Genomic DNA, 16,922 nt, shown 5'->3' with positions numbered 1-16,922 from the left:
GGAAGCGTTTCCAAGATGGACTGACTTGCCTTGAAATGGACTTCCGTACTAGTATTCATCCGTGATCATGGTCATGTGATTTCAACAAGTTGGCCACCATGAGTCAGCCCAGTTCCATGTAAAATAAAAAGCTTTAATTGATCTTTTCACATTTCCGGGAGTGGAATGTGAAAGCAAACTACAGTAAACTCCTACAGCATAAACTTCAATAGCTGTGAATAGGAGACCATAGCAACTATTATTTTTGCATTCCCCTTTGCTCCAACTGCAAAAGAAAAAATTGTTAATTAATTTCCCACAACATTCCAAAAGAGGAAAAAACTAGAGAACGGTGGATTACGACAGTAAGAAGAGAGAAAGATTTCAAATATATTGTCACTCTGTCAACAGGTGCATTAGAAACCCTGTCACACCAGTAGTGGCTTTTTAATTTTTTATTAATACCAGGGTAATATAATACAAAGTATAATGTTATACATTTACACTTAATAATAATCATTTAAAAAAAGGTTTTCTAGATTTACACTTCTATAAAACATGGAAACATGTCAACACAGGCTTTGAAAATGTCCAGTAGGCTACTAATATAACTGGATTCTTCATTTTCTGTATGTGTTGATGATTTTAACCATACTTCTATATTTAGGGGTAAAATTTACTAGTGCACAAATGGCAACACTGCTAGAAAACCAAAATGAAACACAAAAATCCGATTCTTACAATGCAGCCTAAATCTTTGTGCCAAAAATGTTCACATTCACCTAAATGTAACTCTGTCAGTCCAAAGAGCTTAGACCTTAAGGATCTGGAAAAAAGAAAAAGAAAAGACAAATAGAAAGAAAACAGAAAAGTACAGATGCGACTGTAAAGGACCATTTAAGAGTTGCTTCAGTGGTGATTTTTCTTTAAAAAAAAAAAAAAAAAAATAAAATAAAAAAATCACTGATCAATGCAGCAATCTGCCACAAATATCAGCTGTTCTGTGATTGAAATTCTTGTCAGATACACCAAGACTGCCTTCACCGAGCCTCCCACAGTTTGAAAGGTTCACTGTAAGATATGATATTGGACTACAAGCCCAAAGGGGAAATCTTGAATGGAAAAAATAAAATAAACAAATAAAAGAATACCTCACTGAGAAGAACCATTTTTATATTAGCCACCCTTTGGGTTTCTCCATCAGCTATTATTAACTGAGTCTTCTTTTACTAATTAAAGATATGAAGAAAAGCTTTTCATGAGGAAATTAACACTCACCAGAAGCACAATTCTCACAGATGGCTCTTAACCATCCCATGTGTCTTTCCCATTTGATTTTGCCATTTATTTCTGCCTCTAAGCTATAATGACCAAACAGTGTTCATATCACAGTGGGGTGCAGAAAAACACTGCTATTTTGGGTGAGTAAAGGAGGCTTGTTCATAGAGATGGAGAAGCATTAAATTACACTGCAGCATCAATGCCTTGAGAGATGCCAGCTTGGCAAAATTCACAAGAGGACTGAGAGGATGGGAGTCTTACCAGTCTGCCACAGATGCATATAATCCTGTTGATTTTTAGGCAGCACTTCACTCAGTGAATTTTAATTCTATGTGCAGCATTTAGAGGGACTCATGATAAGATTTAGGCAGGTGACAGTAATGCTTCATTTAGCCAACAAAGGCTGAGGAAAAAGTAAGAGTAAAGATTGAAAAGAAAAGGATAGAAAAAAGAATAACATAATAGATGTTTCATGTGTTCACATGCTCATAATACTTGAAAGTGATGGGGTAAACTGGTTAGTCTTTCTTTGAAATGGAGGGGCTCGATGTTAGACTCAACCCAAGCTCTCAGTTACCTCCCTGGATTACTTCATTAATGGAAGTTAATTAATGCATGACAGATATACAGTACAGGTATTTGTAAAAAAATAAATAAATAAATAAATTGTGGTATTGCAGATATGCCATGGGGGCAATGCTTTTGGGGCATGTTGTCATAAAAGGTCAATGTTTGTTCTTTTTCCTGGGCCGTAACGGTGAAAATGTTCAATAGCTTCTTTTTTTTGTTGCCGAAGCTTTAAGATATGTGACTATGTAGCAATTGACTTTTAGAAATAAACCTACCCTGAGAAATATTAATTGGAGTAAAAAGTGACAACTTACTCCTACATCTTTGTTATGTGATTTTGACGAACATGTTTCATTCTCCAACTCCATTTCTTTGCTTTGATTGCTTTCTAAATCCTTGAAAACCTTTTTGCGGTTTTTCCACAAGGCTTTTAAAAAACAAAATAAACAAATAAGTGGGCAATTACTGGTCTACAATCGGGAATAAAAAGAGAAAATCAAATTACAAACCACAAATATACCATGAAGCATATCAAAGTTGTTATCACTCATAACTCATTTTAATAGCGAGTTGCTGCTCCAAGTAAGAGAACAAGAGAAGTACAAGAATAACATAGCATTTTAAGGCCCCTGGAGGATATTTTGTGTGTCATCTAACCTTAACCTCAGATATAGCATATTACAGGCCTTAAAACACCAGCCTTATCTGCACTGAGCAGACAGAAGGTGGAAGAGAGTGAAGCAGCGGGGAATAAGTCAACCATTCAAGTGTGATCACAAACACCACAGGCCATTGTGTTTTCTTCTGTTTGAGATAGATTACACCTTAAAAAATATATAAACACAAGTGAAGCAGATTGCTTACAAATACAATTTATCCTGTTTGCCAGCCATTCTGAGAAGCAATGAACAAAACCGGTTATAACAGTCCCTGAGACTGTTATTTCAAACATTTTTAACAACTTGCTTGAAAAATAATGTAATCCTCATGCAATAACTGAAGCACTTATTGGACCAATTAAATGTATTATATCTGAGTCCCACTGTGACTCTACAGTACCATCAACTGGTACAAAAAAAAAAAAAAAAAAAAAAAAAAAAAAAATTTGCCTGTGTAACATTTTACCCAGCACATATTGGATCTCATGTAAAATGGTTTGGCAATTCAGTTAAACATCACATCACAATTAGCAAGCAAAATTCTGTTTTGTCTCTTTCTGTCTCTCTCAGCACTATGAACTAATATATTTCTATCTAAAGCACACTCAATTGTTGGAAAGTAAACATAGTGAAGTAAACTTAGACTTCATTTGATCTAAGTACAGTAACTTTTTTCAGATATATTAATCTACAATAAATTTAATGACTGTCATTTTTAACATTAAAGCTGAAAATAACAGGCAATTAATTATTATTATTGGATTATTTACTTATTCATTCTTAACTTTTTAGATGTGAGAAATCTAATGAATTGAATGTTTTTTATTCATTTATTTTACTTGATTTTGCAATCAGAATGATCAGAATTGCTCTTTTATCAGACTTAGTTATTTTTTCAGATCTACTTAATCATCGTGTTTGGATTGTCACAGCCAATGTGGATTTGACATTCATTTTTAAAAATGTTACCCATTGCCTAAAATGACCCTGTTCTTCCAATTTGATGAACCAAAATTTTACATACTATTAAATGTTTACATTTCTTAACATCACTATTGGTAGTCAAGTGCTATATGAAAAAACACATGAATAATTTGACGCAGCTGTTCTGTTGACTTCTAAACTTTCTGAATTGCAAAGATAGTGACAATAATGAAAAAAAAAAAAAAAACGATAAACAATAAACAATTATCTTTCTTTAAAATCTGTGTGACTGGAATATATTTGAAAAAAATCTTCGCGACAGAATGTTCTTTGATCTTCTGGGAATTGAAGGTCTTGATATACAAGAAAACATACAGTATTGCAATGAAATTAAATAAAATGTGTATAATATTTTAGGAATATGATTTAAAAATGTTTTCAGACAGAGAAAAATGTCTTTGTAGACATCTTCTGAGTTGTTTTCTCCTACAGTGAGAAATGTTTGCTCTGGTATATTCTCAGAGAAGATAGAGTCTTGTTCTGTTATGGATGTTCAAATTCAATCAATCCATAACCTGCATCATTGAAGCGCTCTATTTTATTTATTTATTTATTTATTTATTTTTTTTTTGCTTATGCAGCTGAAATGGATGCATGCTGGCAAACTCAGACCCATGATTCTGGTAGCTTGAGTTTTGCCAGAGGCCATCATTCCACATTAATGGTGGTTGGGCAGGAATGAACCCAGATATGCAGCTGAAATATGGAGCTGCTCCAGGGTTGGATTCTTGTTAAAATCAGAAATCACAATCCCTGGCTGAACAGCTGGCACAGACGAGATGGCTACATATGTGGCATGATACTCCTTGTCTTAAGAGTCATCAATGAGATATAAATTGCCTCTGGTAGAGTGCCCAAGCAGGTCTGAAGCAGCTCTTCACTGGATGACTGTTAAGCTGCTGCAAGCAGACTGCAACTATCTGCTGATATTTAAAAAAACAGCAAAACTCTTATTGTCTTCTCTTCTCTTCTCTCTTTCTTTTTTTAGCTTAGAGATCATTCACTGAAAAAATACTATATTATGTCGGGCCCAAGACTAATGTGATCTCCATGTAATACTGGCAGAGTAACATAACATAATCTAATTTAGGAGACTCATGTGAAATGTATGGGATTTGCGTAATTTAGTGCACACAGTGCTGACAGCCATGATGAACATTGCATAAAGACACTGTATACATTGATGTCAGAATGGCTTTACATACATGCTTTTTTACTTTAAATCATGTTTAATCTCACATTATGCTAGATTTGTGTAGAAATGTGTCTGTGTTGACATTTACTTTTTGTCAGTTCTGATTGAAATGTTAATGTTTTTAGCCTACATAATAATTCTAACTCTTTAAAATATAAATATTTCTAAAAGCCCTAAATTTTTCTCTGAGTAATTAAAACATAATGTATATAACATTTCTATGGAACCCATAAGACAAGTCGGTAGCACTTTATTTTAGAGTACATTTACGTACTATTGTATATAATTACAACAGCCATAGCTTTATGTGTATATATATATATATATATATATATATATATATATATATATATATATATATATATATATGTGTGTATATATATATATATATATATATATATATATATATATATATATATATATATATATATATATATATATATATACATACATATACATATATAAGTTCACAATTTAACATAAAAAATAATAATTCCTTATGAAAATAGGTCACAATTTGTTAAATCATTTGGCATTTCTTAACTGAAGTATAGTAATTTATTCCTATAAGGTAACATTTGGTGAACTTCATCTTCAAGGTTCCACTTTTAAGCATATATTTAATTGGTTACTGGCCTTAAAATAGACAAGTACAGTATATGCCTCAAGCTGACTATGATTTTTTTTTAATTAGCATTGTTGTTGGCATACACAATTGCCGTTATTTTTGGAGAGATAACTTCCCTTTTTAGGCCAAAATAATGACTTATTTAGATATGTCTTCCTTTGTAAAGGCAGTACAGCTTCCAAACCTTTGTTCATAAATATTTGAGATCTTCTGAATGCAGATTAGTCATACCGCATGCTAATTCCCATGCCAGAATGCTGAAATTTCATTGCAGTTTTCCCCCATGCATCAGGTGATTACTGTGTTAGCTAAGTCCACATCAGCTGGAGCTTTTTGCAGTCTGTTTTCTTTGAGCGATTCCCATCTTTTAAAGTGCTTTAAAAAAACACCATGAAATTCATTTTCATTTATGTTGCAAAGTCTGACACAACAATAAATACATTCTGCCATCTGTTTGACTTGAAGTTTGGTTACTTATGGAAACGAGTCTTTATTACAACTTGCACACAATAACCTGATTCCAGTGTAAGTTATCCAAAGTACTCTCACTCCTCTGTGGCATTGCGATAAGAACTGTATCTCTATTTTCACTTAATAACAGGAACTTTTTTATTATCAAGATTGTAGTTTCAAATACAATATATACATGCATAAGGGTCAGGGATATACATGTATGAAGTGTATACTGTATATTCGGTCACATTTCATTTAGCTTTTTATCATGTTTAATCACCTTTTAGCTTTTGTGCAGGTCATTTAAATACATTCGTCCTGAGGTGTGATAACTACATTTATACAAATATTCCATGTAGTCTGTACAAAGCAATGGCTATGTCATTCTTAATTGTATATAGTTGTGCAAACAATGTACTGCTGAATGTACTCTTTGGTCATAAAAGAGGTGGGATGCATGCAATTTCCATGCTGCAGTTTGGCAAGTACTCTCCTTTCAGAATATGAAAGTCGCAAGTCTGTTTAGAAACACATCCCAACCAATGTCTCAAGTTTTGTTTCAATTGAGAGTCCAAATATTTAAAAGTTAACCATGTCTAGGGCATTTCCTGTTTGATATTACACAGATCTTGTCTTTAGGCTTACTAGCTTACCAAAGACTGCAATATTTTCATAAAGAATTTGATGTTTGGCTATGTAATATTTCTAGAGATTTTGGTTATGTCACTTTAAGTTAGTAGTGTTAAATCTGTCTCTACCTTAGGTGTTTTAATATCTCTTTCTATTGCCCTTTCAGAGCTGTCCTCCTCTAAGCTCCAGCGTGCTCATCTGGTGTTCATTGACTCTTTTATCAGGAATTACTGTAAGAGGGCAAATTCATGAATAAGATAAGGTAAACAGCATATTCCTTTTATAAATAATGGAACAGCAAATTCAATATCTTTGCTATTCTTCTTCTTTTTTTTCTAGTTAGAGTAACGCTTTGCCACAGCCTGTATGTACTGCTGCTCTTTCTTGTTTAGCATATAAGCAAAAAATTATGCCTTTTTCGTACTATTCTGAAATAAAACTGTAGGATGTATTATAAGATATTCAAAAGACAATACTATGTTTTATTTATCTAGGTGACTAAATGCTATTTGACAATCAACCTGGGATTTATTATTTAAATCTATATACATATATATATATATATATATATATATATATATATATATATATATATATATATATATATATATATATATTTATATTAGGGGTGTAACGGTACACAGAAGTCACGGTTCGGTACGTACCTCGGTTTTGGGGTCACGGTTCGATACGAGTTCGGTACAACAGGAAAAAGCAACAAATCCCAAATGCTAGGTTTCTTTTCATTTATTTTGAACAGACAGTAGTGCAAATTACAGTTTGTTCCACCTTGCGGCATTTAGTCCCCCCTGAGGTAGTTGGTACAGTACAGCCTCCTTTAGTGTATTAAGCAGTAAGCAGTAAACAGAATGCACTCTTGCATAGGTTATATTTTTTTGTAGGGCTGATAAAAAACAAAAGATATTTGGTCACAATCAGCTACAAAACTGATCTCTTGTGTTATAAAAGTACAAAATAAATAGAATAATGAAATATAAAACATGTGCATTAGGAGAAGGAGTGTTACAATTTGTTCCACTTAAACTATATGTTGTTTGTGTATATGACAATTGCCTGGGCAATGACTTTGGCCCTGTCTGCTCTCACATCTAGAGGCTGGCTAAAAGCTGTAGGGATAAGTTTTTGCACTTTTTCTGCCTAGCTCCAGTGATTGGCACATCTGGGTGATGTCGTCTGATATGTGTTAGCATGTTGGATGTATTTTCACTCACATACCGTACAGCTGTCTTACAATGCCGAAACACCATCCTCGTCCTATCTACCACTCGCTCTCCACTGCTGCCGTAGTTCAATGGGAACCCGAAACTTTCCCACACTGCTGATTTAAAACAAGCAGGCAGGTCTTTGAGCTCTTGCGTGTCATCTGAACTCGCCATTCTTGTTTTGGGTTGGTGCATAGATGGTGTCTTCTTCTTCTGTTCTTTTTCCTGTTGTGGTGGTTAGCAAAAAGCATTGCATTACTGCGCACACCCCTTTCTGGATTGGAGTGCGGATCGCCTGTGACTGCATGTATCGAACCCTGACGTCAGTACCATGACGGTTCGGGATGAATACATGTACCGTTACAGCCCTAATATACACTACCGGTCAAAAGTTTTGAAACACTTGACTGAAATGTTTCTCATGATCTTAAAAATCTTCTGATCTGAAGGCGTATGCTTAAATGTTTGAAATTAGTTTTGTAGACAAAAATATAATTGTGCCACCATATTAATTTATTTCATTATAAAACTAAAATGTAATAATAAAAATATATATTTTTTAAAATTGATGACTTGGACCAAATAATAAAGAAAAGCAGCCAATAAGTGCCCAAGATAGATGGGAACTCCTTCAATACTGTTTAAAAAGCATCCCAGGGTGATACCTAAAAAAAAAAAGAGTACATGTCTGCAAATTCTAGGCAAACTTTGAAGATGCTAAAATATAACAGAGTTGTGATTTATTTTGGATTTTGTTTAGTCACAACATAATTCCCATAGTTCCATTTATGTTATTCCATAGTTTTGATAACTTAAATATTATTCTAAAATGTGAAAAAAATTATAATAAAGAATGAGTAAGTGTTTCAAAACTTTTGACCGGTAGTGTATATATAAAGTGTATATATATATATCATTATTATACATCACTTGAATTGGAGTGTAATGTTTCTGGCTTTTTTACAGCAGAGGATTCAGAAATGAATACTACTGATTGCCAAAAAGAATACTGTAGACTACTCTCTCTCTCTCGTTTTTAAGATTTATTTCAATTATATCACAAATTTCCATTAACATGTTAAAAATTCATACAAATGTTAATTATTAAGAATATGAACTTCTAAACTTAACTTAGTAGTAATAACAAAATTCATAGGTTTTAAACAATATGGCTAAAATTTGGTAAATTACAAAGAAAGCAACTATTTTCTTCAGAATTAATTGAAGATTTTCTTTTCTTAGCAAACTTAAGCATATTTAAAAATATAATCTATTTTAAACCATATGTTTAAAGGTGCACTCAGTATTTTTTTCCTCATTAAAAAATTGTACTCCTAAAGATATTTATACTAATTTTGAAATGTATAATCATGAGTACTCACAGGAGATGAAGACTCCAGTCATATCAGTAACCTTATAAAAACTGTTTTATTCTAAATATAGAGGGTCCACTCTTAGGGGTGGCCATGCTAGAATCACATGACCAGCTAAATAGACCTTTTTGCACTCTGGGTTATGGAATGTGGAAGTAAAAAAAAAAGAAAGAAAAAAAAAAGAAAATAGAGAGCGGGGGATTAAGACAGTCAGATGGGAGAACATGACAAATTTACTGTCACTCTTTCAGCAGCTGTAATAGAAACCCGCTCGCAGCTGTGGTATTTTTTATTATTTTTTTATTTTATTTTTTTGACTAATTCCAGGGTAATATAACAAAAAGCATAATGTTATAAATTTACACTCAATATTTAAAAAATGTATAATCTATTAACGTAACATGAGATCACATTAAACTCTAATGATGATGCGTGATAGCAGCACTGCCGTTTGTGCCTGACTGAGGAGAAGAAAACACATCTCACAGTCCAGATGCACTCTGAACTTTTCAAACAGCTTCAGGTGATGTAGATCGCAAAGTATGAGGGAATTATAAAGCAAAAATACAAAATAAGTAAATACAGAAGCACTCTCGTTGTGGAATAAGCGGAGCCGGATCTCTTTAAAGGAAACTGGCATTTCTCTGTGCGGTCAGCACCTCTTCTATGAGTTGCGCGAATGTCCCGATCTAAGGGGGAAGAGATTGAAACTGCACCCGGCTGATGCACACTCTGGCGCGGAGACGCTCATCCCTCAGGTGCGTTTGCTGCAGCTAGATTATAACATGATGGCTCGCGATGTATTGAATCATAATATATGTGTCACTCTGTATTTCTTATCATGAAGAATATTGGCAATAGGCAGATTTATTAATAAGAGAGAGTTTGTTTTTTGTGTTAAAGATGGACTGAAGTGAACAGAAAGGTGACAGGGTAGTCTTCGACCCATTACACACTGCAACAAAATACGTTTTTGATTTGTTTTTGTTTTCCAATATATATCTAAAACTCCTTTAAAACAACGTACATTTTCTTTAGCAGCTATACTGCAGAAGAAAAAGTTGTTATATGAGAATGTATAATATTAAAAACACAATTTTGTTAAAAAAATACCTAAAAATCCTTTAAAAAAGATGCATTCACATGAAAAACAGCATATTTGCTTTTAGAGAATAGATCTTGAAGTATATTTTGTCTTTACTGCACTCGCAGAAGTATAACCAAGTGAAAAAATACACTTATATTTAAGTTACATTCACTTAAAGCAAGTCTACATATCATATATGTTACTTCTCAAGTAAATGTATCTTGTTTTAAAGGTTTTTAGACAATATTAAATGGAAAACAAGACAAAAACACTTGATAACAATAGGATTTAAAAAAAATAAAAAGTATTTTTTCCCCCTTTAATTCAGTGAATGTCATTTAGAGGTATTTTTAAAAGATGATTTTGTCCTCTTTATTGTTAGTAAGCGCATTTAATACAATTTTAAGTCGGGGCACAAGCTGAATAATAGTTAAGAGCTAATGATTAATCGCTGCAATAATCGTTGAATAGTTGAATAACCATTCTAATAATCGTTAGATTAATCGATTATCAAAACAATTGTTAGTTGCAGCCCGAGCTGGGACACTCTCTTGTTTATAAGTGGTGAGGCTGAAACAAAATACCAGACATTTTTGCAACAGTAGATACCTACTGTTGCACCTGACTTCACTTATAATTAAATTAATGTTTGGGAATGTTAATATATCTAAATCTTATTTTGTATTGTAAAAAAAGATGGTCTGAACTCTCTATAAGACCAACAATATAATATAACAATCCTGTTTTTATTTCCTAAATGCCCCACATTCAGAGACACAATGGAAGTGGGAGCAGTGGGGGACCTTCACAGTGTTAAAAATGCTGTGGGCAGGGGCCTGGGTAGCTCAGTGGTAAAATACGCTGGCTACCACCCCTGGAGTTCGCTAGTTCGAATCCCAGGGCATGCTGAGTGACTCCAGCCAGGTCTCCTAAGCAACCAAATTGGCCCGGTTGCTAGGGAGGGTAGAGTCACATGGGGTAACCTCCCCGTGGTCACTATAATGTGGTTTGTTCTCGATGGGGCGCATGGTGAATTGAGCGTGGTTGCCGCTGTGGATGGCGTGAAGCCTCCATATGCACTATGTCTCCGTGGCAACGCGCTCAACAAGCCACGTGATAAAATGTGCGGGTTGACTGTCTCAGACACGGAGGCAACTGGGATTCGTCCTCCGCCACCCGGACTGAGGCGAGTCACTATGCGACCACGAGGACTTACAGCGCATTGGGAATTGGGCATTCCAAATTGGGAGAAAAAGGGGAAAAATCCACAAAAAAAAAAAATAAAATAAAAAATGCTGTGGGCATCGCCTATGCAGTTATGGAATATACAGAGCAGCACCTTCATATTGGATGAGTCAGGTTGTTATTGTGCATTCAGTGTCCTCTACATTCCCACTTGTTAATGTAAATTCTTGGAGATTTTGACAAAGCAAATACCACAAGTGAACTGCCCAAATACAAACAACACATCACATGCCCCACCAGAGACAGGAACATACTGGATCACTGCTACACAACAATAAAGGATGCATATCGCTCTGTCCCTAGAGCAGCTTTGGGACTCTCTGATCACTGTCTGGTTCATCTTCTTCCAACCTACAGGCAGAAATTAAAATCAACCAAGCCAGTAGTAAGGACTGTAAAGAGATGAACCAATGAAGCAGAGCGGGAACTACAAGCCAGCTTCGATTGCACGGATTGGAGTGTTTTTGAGGCAGCAGCCACAGACCTGGATGAGCTCACAGATACTGTTACATCATATATCAGTTTCTGTGAGGATATGTACATTCCTACTAGGACTTATTTAAAGTTCAACAATGACAAACCGTGGTTTACAGCAGAGCTCAGGCAGCTTCGTCAGGCCAAAGAGGATGCTTACAGGGGTGGGGATAAAGTCTTGTACAATCAGGGCAGGAACACACTGAACAGGGAAATCAGAGTGGTTAAAAGGAGATACTCTGAGAAGCTGAAAAACAAGTTTTCAGCTAACGACCCTGCATCAGTGTGGAGTGGCATGAAACAACTCACAAATTACAGGACTCCTACCCCCAACCCTGTAGGGAACCAACAACTGGCTGATGACCTGAATGTGTTCTACTGCAGATTTGAAAGGCCCAATCTCACACCCCACACCCACTCTGACCTTCACTTCACACAAACACCAACACCTCCTGCAACCCCCCTCCTCCCCCCTCCTGCTACTCAACCTGCACTTAAGATCTGTGAAGATGATGTGAGCCACGTTGGAAACAAAAGACGAGGAAGGCTTCAGGCCCAGATGGCGTCTCACCAGCGTGTCTTCGATCCTGTGCTAACCAGCTGGCCCCCATCTTCACACAGATTTTCAATAGATCACTGGAGCAGTGTGAAGTCCCATGCTGCTTCAAACGGTCAATCATTATTCCTGTCCCAAAGAAGCCAGAAATCACAGGACTTAATGACTACAGACCTGTCGCCCTGACATCTGTGGTCATGAAATAATTTGAGAGACTGGTGTTGGCCCACCTGAAGAACATCACTGGACCCTTTCTAGATCCCCTTCAATTTGCTTATCGAACAAACAGGTCTGTGGATTATGCAGTCAACATAGGATTGCATCATATCCTGCAACATCTGGACAGACCAGGGACATATGCAAGGATCCTTTTTGTGGACTTCAGTTCATTTTTCAACACCATCATCCCAGCTATACTCCAGAATAATTACAGCAACTCTCTGTTCCCATGTCTATCTGTCAGTGGATTACCAGCTTTCTGACGGACAGGCAGCAGCTTATGAGACAGGGGAAACTCACTTCCAGCACCTGTACAATCAGCACTGGTGCCCCCCAGGGATGTGTGCTCTCCCCACTATTCTTCTCCCTCTACACCAAAAAACAAAACAAAAACATGCGCACTGATTTGTATTTGCACTGTACAAAACAGATTGTATTAGATTTGCACTACCCATGTGTATGTGTGTGTCTGTACATATGTGTATAATTAGTTTTATTTTTTATTATTATCTATGTCTTGCTGCTGTTTTTGTATTGTATTTGTATTGTTGTACACTGGAAGCTCCTGTCACCAAGATAAATTCCTTGTATGTGTAAGCATACTTGGCAATAAAGCTGATTCTGATTCTAAATACCTAATCAGCCAATTGTGCAGCAGCAGCTCATGAGCTCATGGCAAAGACATGGTCAAGGTTCAATTGTAGATGAAAGCATACAGTACATGACAATGGGGAAGTAATCTGGGGGGGGGGTGGTTGTTCATGCATGACAATCTAGAGTTTTTAAGGTTAGAGGAGAATACTTGTTCAAGTTGAATTTTTTGCTTTTTGTGATCTCTGAATACGGCCACAATGGAAACAAGCTCACCACAACTGTACAGCAGGAGTTTGGGAAAAACATTGAATGGCCTCGATTTCTGTTGTGACATGCAGAATTTATCATAAAATACACAACACAATCAAATTATGCATTCTGCTTTGTAATGGTGTGGGAAATATGTTCTGGGCACAGATTAGGTCCCCCAATAACAGCACTGTGTTTCAACATTTAAATGCCATAGTCTACCTAGGTATTGTTGCTGACCAAGTGCATCCCTTTTAATGGCTGCTTCCAGCATGATAAAAGTCACCATGAAGAATACAGGCTGTTTTATTAAAATGTTTACTTAACCTAATAAAACCACAGTGTGTATTTTCCTCTTCAACCATCCATTCCAATATACAGTATCTGTAGACACTAGGGGCTTGTTCAGACAGATTTCATATTAGTTTAAATTCTAGAGCACATCACTTCACATATTGTAATTCCATCTACAGTGCCGTTCAATTCTATTAATTCCTTATGTTCTCTTAAGCAAAAGGAATGACAGAGTTCTAGAATGGCTTTCTTTCTTTGTGTGAGGCTGCCTTGCTATTTAAATACCCACATTACAATGAAAAAAGACAAGTCAGCCTCACACTGCACTCCATTTGTGCTTTTTACAGTATCCAGTGTTTATTTCAAATCATCTCTAATATGTGATTCAGTTCTAATTCTCACTTTCAATATCAAATGTAGCACAACTAAAAAATTTACTTTTTCTGTCTTCATGCAGCCTCAATCTTTGCAGAAAACATGGGCTTCAAATCAGAGGACTTATCAACTAACAAATTCAATTCTCCCAATGGTTGCAGGACAATTGTCAACCAAACTATAGAAAGGTAAGGAGTTAGTTTCCAAAAAAAAAAAAAAAAAAAGAAAAAAAAGAAAATAATTTACATGTAATCTCTCCAGGGGTAACCTTTAAAGTTCTTAAACACCTTTTGCAACTTCAAAAATGGGTTTAGTAGTGGAACTGTGGCAGGTAAATGGTTTTGATGTACTTCAAATGTACCAAACAGCTTTGAAAGATGTTTTTATAGAGGTAAAAAAAAAAAAGGTTTCTTTAGTTAGTGATATGGTTTGGACCAACATTTCTTGTGCTTATGAATTCTATGTGTCCAGGACTCTAACAGAGTTATGTTTATTTCAGTTCATATAGAATTTGCTGAGAAGTTCTGGAAGGATATCAGTGTAATCACTGTCATGAAAAAATACACAGTGAAACAAAGCAATAATGAATAATGCATTGTGAGCTTTATGAAAAATACAATGGTTGATTCCAGCATTCTGCTAGTGGGACAATCAAAGCCCTATGGAAATACAGGAAACAGTACTCTGAAAACTTTTTTTTTTAATGTTTTCATACCCAATCAGAAGCTTTTAACAGCTTTGCAAACCTTAAGGTGAATAAAGCAAATCAGGGAACAACATGAAAAATGTAATTAAATAGCCTTGCCATGAAAATTAAGTAATAAAAATGACAATTTTGTTTTCCTTTCCTGTCCATCATTTATAATTTTATCAATTATATGTTCTTTTTTTTTTTTTTTTTTTTTTTTTTTTACAGAATGTTTTTTCAGACCCTTGCAAATCTTGTGTGCCATACAAGCTCTAACCCAAGCTATGGAGGCCAAAGCATAAAAAAGGAAAAATTGACCCCAGTGCTCATGATACAATTGGTAACATTCCTATTATGAATGCTTGTGTATTGTAAATTGTTGAAATATAAAGAAATCATGAAAATTAAATAAAGTGCTTTTTGATGGTGCCATTTATAAACAAGCCCATTACAGTTTATTTTGCATAATGATTTGTTTGAATGCCACAAAGAATATATACATGAAAACCACTATTTGATTTGATTCATTAAGGCATATGATCTTACATGATCCATTGTTACTGTTAATTTTGATTAGAAACGGTTGTAATTGGTGAGAAAGGACAGGTGGCTGCTGCAACATCAACTAATGAAGCAAAACATAAGATACCTGGGTGAGTTTGAAAACTCTGGCCTCCTGCCAAAAAAGTAATGTCATAATGGTGTGTTGTGTATATCAGAAGAACCTAATTCAATAAAATTCTATCATGCAATGTTGTTTAATACTGACAGAAATAGGTTTTGAGTATGGATACACCGCTACTGTACTGACATTTTTTAAATTAATCCAGTATCTGACGACACCAATCCAAATCAGATACGCGTTAGTTATGGTAGTTCTATCAGAAAGAATCGCAGACTTCTGATAGAAGAAGTCTGCGAGTCTTAGGATGTCATTTATTTGATGAATATGAAACAGCAATGTAATGTCTCTCGTTGGCGTAAGCCCCGTCTGGCGGTCTGAAGGGATTGTACTCAGAACCGTCAGATCCTGCCGGAGATAGGAGGCAGGGGCGAGGAGCCTACCCCCGTGCAGGACAGGACTCAACTGGTGGCAGTAGGGTAGTAGAGTATTCCCGCTAGAACTACGCTGTGCTGACATTTACTGTCAAGCTAAAAAACAAAACATAAAAGCACGATTAAAGTAGTTCATATGACTCGTGCATTTTATACAAAGTCTCTTAAAGACGTACAATAGTTTTGTGAATCACAAAAGGCTGTTTTATAAATAAATAAATATACAGTCTGCACGCACACAAGACACTTAACGGCTCTGTTGACACACACAATCCTTGCACGGGGCTTCGTGATGTGCTACTGTTTTCAGAGCTCTCAGAGCGATGTGCAATATGTGAGGGTTCCGCACGAACTACATCTTAGATGTAGATGCTCGATAACTCAGTTCGCCTATAACATCCATTGAGAACGACACCAAAGGAGCACTTGACCAGATTGTGAATGAGAATTAAACTACTGTGAACTAGCCTACAAACACTCAAAAGTCTTCCTGGTGTGTTCTGCCAAAATAGAGTCCTTTAAAGTTAAGAAAATTACAACAGAGCTGTTCAGCCTTTACGTTAATTTGTAGGCGAACCCGGAAGTGTAATTCGCCATGGGTTTCCTCAGGATTTTCCTATGGGTTTTTATAATGGGGTTTTTGAACTTGAGTAAAATAAGGTCTGTGCTTAACATTACTTGACGATACGGGGATGTTTTGTTCTACAACATAAATTACAGTCATACCTCAAATATGAATTTTGAAACCCTACTGAATTATATACCTTTTTTTTTTTAAATGCATGGCAGCTTCAAAATTCACGTTTGAGGTATGAAAGTGTGTCATTTACGTTGAAGAACAAAACGTACACATTTCGAAACACATTTTTGAAACTTTCATGGTACTTTGAACATGAGTAGCTTCTGATCATGTGTTACCACATGCAGGCGAACACTTTACAATAAGGTTGTAGCCAACTTGTTAACATTAGAAAATGCATCATGAACAAACAAAAAACTAAATTTTGTTAACATTTTACAATAAGGTTCATTTTGTTAACATTGGTCAATTCAGTCAGTATCATGAACTAACAATGAACAACTGTATTTTTAACAGCATGTATTCATGTT

This window comes from Myxocyprinus asiaticus, chromosome 22 (genome assembly GCF_019703515.2).
Source record: "Myxocyprinus asiaticus isolate MX2 ecotype Aquarium Trade chromosome 22, UBuf_Myxa_2, whole genome shotgun sequence".
Taxonomy (NCBI): domain Eukaryota; kingdom Metazoa; phylum Chordata; class Actinopteri; order Cypriniformes; family Catostomidae; genus Myxocyprinus; species Myxocyprinus asiaticus.
The sequence above is the reverse complement of the archived record's forward strand: the minus strand, read 5'-3'. Positions refer to the sequence as shown.